The 10,000-nt window shown below is 42.0% G+C and overlaps 1 long non-coding RNA gene across 1 annotated transcript in view; it reads right to left on the bottom strand.

Moving 5' to 3' along the window:
• Positions 1 to 867: 867 nt before the first annotated feature.
• The window catches only part of LOC147020336 (uncharacterized), a 26,498-nt gene continuing 17,365 nt past the window's right edge, over positions 868 to 10,000 (bottom strand). The window contains exons 2-3 of the long non-coding RNA XR_015062078.1: positions 3,859 to 3,999; positions 868 to 2,674 (exon numbers count right to left, since the gene is read on the bottom strand). This is a non-coding gene — a long non-coding RNA (uncharacterized LOC147020336). The remainder of the gene's footprint in view (positions 2,675 to 3,858; positions 4,000 to 10,000) is intronic.

Raw genomic sequence — 10,000 nt, 5'->3', positions numbered from 1 at the left:
ATGACGGAAAAACTTGAATAACGCTACTGCATCAAATTTTGTGTAAAGCTTGGCAATTCCCAAGTGGAAACGATCCGCAAGATTCAACAGGCTTTCGGGAACAAAGCAATGGACACCATACAGATAAAAGAGTGGGACAACCGCTTCAAAGATGGGCGCACATCAGTGGAAAGTGAAGCACGTTCTGGTCGGCCCTCAACATCCCAAAATGATATCGTCATTGACCAAGTGAGGACCCTGCTGATGCAGGATCATCGAATCACGATCAGAAAACTTGCAGACGAGGCAGGCGTCAGCATTGGATCTGTTCATTCCATTGTGACTGAGGATTTGGGCTTAAGGCGAATCTCAGCGAAGTTCGTGCCAAAGCTGCTTATGATCGAGCAGAAGCAACTCCATTTGGAGATCGCACAGGACATGCTGGAGACTGTGAACAGCGATCCCAACTTCTTCAACACAGTGATCACTGGCGATGAGACCACAGTGATCCATCATTATGTCAAAAACGAAAATCCGACGGCGCTCACTTCCACTTCCTTACTCATTGGCGGTCTGTCGGCGACTGACAGCTTCTGCAGGTGGGAAAATATTCACGCATACGGATTAGGATCGCCTACATACATGCATCAAACCACGCCTCGCAAGTTTCATTTGTTTACGCACGAAAAATGAAGGTTGGATACTTTTTGAACACACTTCGTATTTCATGACACCTGTCCCTTTGAACTGTACAATTTGTATGCTCAGATCTCACGATATTCAGGACTATTTCATCCCACTTTGTGTAGCCCATAATACCATCTTTAAACTATGGATCATCAGGTGGTGAAATCTCATCAAACACATTTGCATTCAAATCCAGAAGGCAGGAACCCATTCCTGTTATGAGATCATAAATGCTTTCATCCTCCTATTGATTTGCAATTGGTCGCTGGCTTTGCCACCAATTTTTTATTCCGGATTCTAGACATCAAAAAGATACATATATCGAAGAAACAGTTTCAAATGTAGCACCTCGCCACCATTAGAGCATTTGAATTGCATTAAATGTGGCAATAAATGTGAATTGTTGCTCCCGGCTTGATGACAGAAGATGCCATTTGCATTTTTGCCGACTCCATACCTACCTCGTTTAGCATCCCGTGCAGGCATTAGCAACTTGCTAGTGGGGTTACAACATTACAGAGCAGATAAAATAACCAATCTGAGCCACACACTGGGGGGGTGACCTTGTGAATGGTTAATAAATCAGGGGCCAACATGTTTCGAGGATGTACAACATGTTTATACATCTCGAAGAAAGAGGAAAAGCTTTTTTTTGACAATCATTGTTCCATATGGTGCAATTAATGATCATCAGTCAGAGCAGAGTGATTTATTTGCACAAATGATGCTGTAATGATGTATCACTTGTTTGATCTCATTGAGAATCAATCTTAGTCCAGAGATGGATGGTTTGAGCTGTCACAGCTCAATGGTGACCATGCTTCAGACTGGAAGGTGCAGTTTGACATCAGGCAATGTACGGTGATAGGGTTGTGGTTAACAATAACGAAAATGGGGACGACTTAATGCATGGAGCAGTTTTGGAGTGTGTGACACAGGAGAAGGATCTGTGGGTGGTAATACATGTGGCAGGAGTGGGGAGGGGGGAGGTAAACAGACAGTACAGTGTCCAAAAGGTACATGTAAGGCAAATGGGGTTTCAGCCCTGGGGGAGGTAAATAAAAAGGGGGCATGAGAAAGAATCGAGTGATTCTTGGTGTGAACATGGATCATAGGTTGAAGGGTAGGAGAGGCATTACAGAGCAGATAGACAGTAGGAGGAAGAGGAAGAACATGGGTTTTGTTTGTACCCCCCACCAAAACCTCTTCAATTAATATAAGAAGATAAATAAAGAATTGAATCTGATACTAATTAACTAATGCTTACTGATGGTTTCCAACTACTTCAGACAAGTTCAGTCACTCAAACCTTTGGGCCTCACAAACAACCACAATCTTTCTTGGGGAAACCACATTTCTTAGTTGGCCTCCAAAGCCAGTTACTGACTTGGCATCCTCCATCTTGTAAAGTGCTTCCTTGGCACAGGACCTGTCCAGGATATACATACATACATACATACATATATGTGGGAAAACTACATGCCCAGACTAGGAATTATATCCAGGTCCTCTGGTGAACCATACCAGTGCTCTGCAATCTGGGCAACACACCGGCTGAACACACAATTTTCCCACATACAGAAGTGTCACTTTCTTTCTGCCACTGCTTCCCGGACACTCACTAACATTGAGAGAGGAAGATGCGGAGGACAGAGGGGAATGGAAAATGCTGATCCAAGTGACCGACCCCTAAATGTTGGGATTAAGGCGTAAAGAAGCCGAATATCTTCAACGAACAGTTCGCCGTGTTCCAGGGTATTTTTCGGGATTTTGGACCTTGACAGGGCTTGTTGTGATCGCTTCGATTTGGAATTTTGCTCTATTGACCAGTGATAGGCGTTCAGTCACCGTTTTGATGACATTAGTTGTGCATTCAAGAATGCACTTATCAGGGTGGGCCACGAGAAGGCTGTCGCCATCCACCCAGTCCACCAACCAATACGGCAGATGAGACACCGGGTTTCACATCCATCTGAGGGAAGCCGCACACATTGATGCCTCACCTTGCCTGCAAAAATCAGAATGACAGTTAATAGCAGGGTCAGTATTTAAACCCAGGTTAGACAACTGAGAGGTGAGTGTGCATACCTGTAGGCTGTCCTGCCAATCCTGATCACGAGCTGTAAGAGTGGTTAAGTGGTAATGCAATTACCGAAGGCTCAGGAAAGGTCCCATGCCAGTCGCACACAACTCCTCGGGCCATTCCTCGGATTACTTGCAGTGCTCGACATTTTCTTTTGAAGAAAGTGGACCCGTGATTACGAATTATTATTTGAATAACGTAATGATTTTTGTTTGTCGGTCTTGTTCAGAATTGTCACACGGGAGCCGAATGCAGACACGAAGTAATACCTCGTATTTGCCAAAAAGTGATCGAATCTGTGATGTGTTCTGGCTTGTTAAACAAAGACTTCATTACGCAATCATAGGTGTCACTCATTCACAAGCAGGTACCTCATAAATGACAATGCTGAGCACATGTAACATGACACGCTGTGGCTAATCGTGGCGTGCATGTGTACTCTGCTTTGATTGCAGAAGGGAATTGGATGTTTTATCCTTTGGGGGTCATTATATGGCTCTTGGCTCAACACAGACAAGATATGAGAGCATTTACAGATACTTCCACGAGTCCACTACAACTACCGGTTCTAGTGAGGTGTCTGTCCCCTGTCCCACAGAGTATTTTTGGCCCAGGTGTTTCAGAAACCGACTGACCAGGCCTGACGTTCAATGCGAGACTTTCGAAATGACGCATCAATGCTGAACGAGGCCTTTTGCGCATGCGCTGTGTGTGTTTTCACTGACTCCGTTCTGCTCACCGGGAATTTTTAACCTGCCGTTGCTCGTGTGAAATCTGTAATTAAATTAGTTTTTAAAACAATTTTTAGCATTTCAACCAAATAGTGGCGATTTCAGGATGGTTAACCATAATTGTTGTGTTCCTGAATGAAAATCGGACTCATGGAACATACGAATATGAGAAATATCCGCGGTTAAAAGTTGCAGGGTTCGTACCATTTCCTGTTAATACTATTATCAAGCGGCATCACTGGATATAACGCACGCACGCACGCACACAATCAATTGTACAGTATCAGCTATTCCTGAAATATAATATAATTTAAATGATTGCTGGAAATAATGTTAACCTCAAAACATAGTTCCCTTAGCTGAAGTAAGAACCTTCACCTGGAAACAAATGAATGGTTTTCCCACCACACGGATCATCAGCTGGGCACCGTTCTTCCTCGAGGTTTCGATCCTTTCAGCCCAGAACCTCTCCAAACTTGGATCCACAACCTCAGTCACGGATCCATATCAGTGGATTAGCTGCATCAGTAGATCCACAACCTCAGTTGCATCCAGGCAGTCAGTCAACCCATCAATACAACATCACTAATCACACTTTACTTGCTGGATGATTCAATGGATTATATCACACAGTTACAACTCCCATCACACGTTCTATTTTATGATAATACTTTAAATATAACATGTGCAGCAACAAGCACGATCATCCCGCTCACCTCTGGATCAAACTATTGTTTAAATATTCAAATGGATATTTATAAACGTTTTTTTTTATTTTGTACCTGCTTTCTTGTCTCCGAGCAACCACTGAAATGGGTTTAAATGGTTTCCATATATATTTATATAAATATCTCCTTAATCATACTTTTACAATTCGTGTTGTATTTCACTAATTCTGTTTGGTGTCGTTTTATCATCTCAAAGAAAACTTGTTTTAATCGGCTAACTGTAGATCACTGTGTTGGCATACGTCTGACTAGTTGTTTGTAACTTGGCGAATTTTTTTTTTTGTCAAGTATGTTTGTAGCTGTCTGTCTGTCTGTCCGTCTGTCTGTCTGTCACACGATTTTTGGACACAGTTTTCAAGCGATCGTTGTGAAATTTTTTGAGTATGTCGTTGACGGGCCAAGGACAGCAACGCTTAATTTTGGTGAAGATTCAAATCCGGATCTGAGAATTTTTAAAGTGATTCTTCACCATTGAGAGATAGTGCCCAAAACGATACAGAACACAATATCTCAAAAGGTTATGGATGGATTCCGACGAAACTTGGTGGAAAGGTTGAGTGTATAACAAGGACGAATCAATTAAATTTTGGTGAATATCTAAATCTGGATCTGATCATTTTTTTCAGTGAAATGCTATTGAGAGAAGTTGCCAAAATGATATTGCATATCTCAAAAGATTTGGATGGATTCGGACAGAACTTGGTGGACAGGTTGGGAGTGCCACGAGGACGAATTGATCCAATTTTGGTGAAGATCCGAATCCGGATCATGTCTCGTGATCCGCAAGTATCCTGCCCTGTACGACGTCCTCTTCTTGTTTGATTGTTTGTTTGTTTGTTCCTTGCAAAATCGAAGATTTTTCAAGTATATTGGTCATTCGACTTTGTTATTCTGTCTGTTCGTCTGTTTGTTTGTCTGTCTGTCTGTCTGTCTGTTTATCGCCTTTTGGTCAAAATTTTAAACCAATCTTCACGAAACTTCACCACATGGCAGAGCTTGTCACAAGGAAGAAGTGTATTATTTTTGAGGTCAACATAGACCAAAAGGTCAAAATAGGTCCAAGGTCAATAACTCAGGTGGTATTTCTAAAATCCTCAATTTTCATCCGATTGACTTGAAATTTGAAGAGGATTTATATTTCAGGTCATTGAATTCAACGAGCCAATTATTTTTGAGGTCAACATCGACCAAAAGGTCAACATAGGTCAAGGACAACAACTTAGATGAGATTTCTAAAATGCTCAATTTTCATCCGATTGACTTGAAATTTGAAGAGGATTTACATTTCAGGTCATTGAATGCAACCACCAAATATTTTGGAGGTTCACATAGGCCAAAAGCTCAACATTGGAGGGATTTCTAAAATTGTCAATTTTCATCCGATTGACTTGATCATCCGATTGATCTGGTCATTGAATTTTGAGATCAAATTTGTTTTATGAATTTTGCAAGTATTGTGTTCTGCGCGACGTCTTTTCTTGTTGTTTGTTTGTCTGCACAGAACTTTATTGTTTTTCTCCGCAACTGCCTGTTGGATTGAGATGAAATTTTCACAATAGGAGCTCATGTAGAATGTTTTGATGATAATTATGACATCATAGGGCAAGTGGTGTGGCAGCCATGTTGGAAAAATGGAAAAACTTTCGACCTCTATCTCTGAAACCGCGCCAAGGATAAAATTGAAACTTGGCACACGGAAAGTACTCCTCATGGGGAATGTGATTTTTAAAATGACATCATCAGTGCTTTCGTCATGACATCATCATTGCATATGTAGAACGCTACATCTGATCAGTATGAACATTTTTGAGGGTCATCTAGGAATAAAATGGTCCACAGAAAAAAAATTGATGATGTCATCGGTCACGTGATTCGGCAGCATTATTGAATTTACCCTAAAACTCATAAAAAAATCTTCTCCAGAACGGCCGGACAGATCGAGGTGAAACTTCATACAAATGTTCCCCAAGCCGTGGGGATACCAGGGTATTCACGAATTATTGATGTCACATGGTCTTTCAGTCACATTCGATTGAGTGAAAATCTTCAAAAAACAAAAAAATTCTCTTGAACTGCTTCATCAATCAATTTGAAATGTCAGTTCTGATCTAGTAGTCATGGGGAGTGGATGTTTCAAATTTCAACGTGATCGGACACATGGTCTGGCAGCCAGAATTATTTAATATTTTGATTTTGGGTTTGGGGATTTAAATTATACTTGGTACAAGTATGTATAATGATGTAATAGTGACAATATAGGCATATCTGGTGACTTCAAAGACGTCGAAGAGTGCCCTTCTAGTTGATCTTACTTTCGTTTCACTTGATCTGTGGTTCTCTAGTTATAGTTTAGTACTTTAGTTATAGTTTTGGACTGTTCTCTAGTTATAGTTTAGGAATGTTTTTGAGTTGAGTTTGGTTATAGTTTTGGAATGCTCTTGAGTTTAGTTTCGTTATAGTTGAGGAATGCTCTCTCGTTATAGTTTAGTTATAGTTCAGGAATGCTCTCCAGTTTAGTTTGGTTATAGTTTCGGAATGATCTCTAGTTTCGTTTAGTTATAGTTTAGGAATGTAGTTATAGTTTCGTTATGCAGTTATAGTTTCGTTATTGTTTAGGAATACTCTCTAGTTTAGTTTGGTTGTAGTTCAGGAATGCTCTCTAGTTATAGTTTAGAAATGCTCTCTAGTTATAGTTTAGGAATTCTCTCTAGTTTAGTTTGGGTGTAGTTCAGGAATGCTCTCTAGTTATAGTTTAGGAATGCAAGTGGTGTGGCAGTTGTATTTCATGAATGCTCTCTAGTTATAGTTTCAGAATGCTCTCGAGTTATAGTTTAGGAATGCTCTCTAGTTTAGTTTGGTTGTAGTTCAGGAATGCTCTCGAGGTATAGTTTAGGAATGCTCTCCAACTTAGTATGGTTATCATTTAGGAATTCTCTCTAGTTTAGTTTGGTTGTAGTTCAGGAATGCTCTTGAGTTATAGTTTAGGAATGCTCTCCAGTTATAGTTTAGGAATTCTCTCTAGTTTAGTTTGGTTGTAGTTCAGGAATGCTCTTGAGTTATAGTTTAGGAATGCTCTCCAGTTATAGTTTAGGAATTCTCTCTAGTTTAGTTTGGTTGTAGTTCAGGAATGCTCTCTAGTTATAGTTTAGGAATGTAAGTGGTGTGGCAGTTGTAGTTTAGGAATGCTCTCCAGCTTAGTATGGTTATCATTTAGGAATGCTCTCTCTTTACCCTCGCCAAAGGAGATGGTATTGCATTTGTGTCCATTTGTCTGTTTGTTTGTTTGTCCACACAGAACGTTAGTGTTTTTCTCCGCAATCACTGGTCAAATTGAGAGTTTTTTGTTAAACATATGAGCGAATACTCATGTAGAATATTTTGATGATAATTATGACGTCATAGGTCACGTGGTGTGGCAGCCATGTTGGAAAAACGGGAAAAACTTGGACCTCTGTTGCTCTGAAACTGTGCAAAGAAAAACATTGAAACTTGGCAAATATAAAATACTCCTCATGGGGAATGTGTGATTGTTTTATGATGTCATATGTGCTGTCGTTATGACGTCATTGCATATGTAGAATGCTACATCTGATCAGTATGAAAAATTTTGAGGGTCATCTCGGAATACAATGGTTCACAGAAAAAAAAAAAACAGCAGTTCTATTTATGTCTCTTATTAATTATGTAACACACCAGTACACAAACACCGCACAAAATGCAGCACACAAAACAACACAAACACCACACAAAACAAGTCATGGTGAGGATTTCTCTGATTGCTCTTTTTCTTGTTCAGTTTAATTTAGTTATACAGTACTTTAGAAATGCTCTCTCGATATAGTTTAGGAATGCCATCCAGTTTAGGTATAGATACTGATATATCTGTCACGTCAGCAGCATCCCGCAGCCCTTTCCTCTGCCCGCTTTCTCCTTCCCCTCTCCTTTTCCCTTCCTTCTTCTACTCTTGCCTTGCCACTTTTATTACAGCGACTCATTTTGCCTTCCCATTGCCCCTTATTTTCCCCCTTCACCTTTTCTCTCCTTACCTTACCTTACCTCAGCAGTTTCACTGACCTCGGCAGTGATATTCATGTCTCTGCTGGCTGCGAGTCAGAGGCCAATAGACGTCTGGGTCGGGCCTGGGGAGTCATGGATTCACTAGATCATGGGGTGTGGCGCTGCTGGTACCTGTGTGGGAGGACGAAAGTCCGAGTCTTCAGGTCCTTGGTACTTCCAGTCTTGCTCTATGGATGTGAGGCTTGGACTCTGACCAAGGATCTGAGATGGAGATTTAATTTCTTTGGTACCAGGTCTCTTCGGAGAATCCTTGGCTATCGCTGGTCGGACTCTGTGTCCAACGAGCGGTTGCTGAGAGAGACTCGGATGAGATTTGTTACCTGCATAGTCCGTGAGCGTCAGCTGCAGCTGTTTGGACATGTGGCTCATTTTCCTGACGCTGATCCTGCTCACCAGATTCTCTCAGCGACGGAGTCTCGTGAGTGGAGGAGGCCAATGGGCCGACCACGTGCCTCGTGGTTGCTGCAGGTTGACCATCATCTCAAGGAGATTGGGATGGGCCAGGAATCTGCCTTGGGGATGGCCAGACGGAGGCCCCTGGAGTCCCGGCAGAAAGTGGACGCAGCGACGCACTGATCTGGCGCATGCTCACATACCTGACCTGACCTGACCTGACCTTTTCTCTCCCAATTACCCCTTTCTCTACCCCTTTCCGTCATTCTCTACCCCTTCCATTGTTCCCTATCCCTTTCCGCCGTTCCCGACCACTCCCGCCGTGTCCTACCACTTAGTATCTACCCCTTCCACCATCATTTGGGCTGGCAGAATGGCCGAGAGGTATGCACACTCTCCTCCAAGCTGTCTTGCCTGAGTTTGAATCCCGACTCGGCTAAGACCGTCATCCTGGGGTTTCACAGGCATTGTGATTCAACAATGTGTGTCGTCCCTTGGATGGACATTAAGCTGGACGCCCCATCTGTCGGCATTAGTTGGTGGACGTCAAAGATCCCACGGTGTCCTTCATGAGGAGTAGGCGAGCTATCACTGGCACGCTGACCAAATTACAAATTCCTGCCCTAACTCTTGCTGGGAAGGCAATGGCAAACCACCCACTATAACTCTTGCCAATAAACTGCCTCTGCAGCACCGATGCTCTATAACAGAGTATGGTCCATGATAATAAGTAATATCGGTTTGTATTATGCTTGGTGTTGGCTTAATGGTTCTTGTGGTGGGTTTGGGATCCTGAAGTCCTGAGTTCAAATCTTGCTTGGCTGTTGAATTAACCCCGGGTGTGGTTGACTCAGCCTGTTATCCTTCTGAGGTTGGCAAAATGCGTACCAGCTTGCTGGTATTCTGTGTTGATGTGGTGACCTGTCTGGGATTGTGCCCAATAGCCAAGGAGACTGCTTTGGCAGCACCAATGCTCTGCACAGAGTATTGTCCCAATGGACGGTTTGGATTTTTGTTATTTACTCACAGGCACTCCTGCCTCTGGCCTCTGGGACTCTGTGAGTACCTGTCTCAGCTCCATTACAGTGGGCAATGTACTGTGGCACAGTTTTGAAGATGCATTTTATAACTTTTGTCATTGTTGAAAGAAATTTTGTTGATCACAACATGTCATACTCCATATCATAAAATAAACGAAGATGATTTGTACTACCTGCTACCACCAAAGGTGGCGCTATTTCAGTGACACCCATGTTTGGATTTTTATATAGTAAAAAAATAAGAAAAAAAAGATTACTTTCTATTGGTTCTAATTGGGGAAA

Source organism: Eptatretus burgeri, chromosome 9 (genome assembly GCF_056783735.1).
Source record: "Eptatretus burgeri isolate ZD-2024b chromosome 9, Ebu_testis_v1, whole genome shotgun sequence".
In the NCBI taxonomy this organism is placed as follows: Eukaryota; Metazoa; Chordata; class Myxini; order Myxiniformes; family Myxinidae; genus Eptatretus; species Eptatretus burgeri.
Note: the sequence above shows the minus strand (reverse complement) of the source record. Positions and strands in the feature narration are given on the sequence as shown.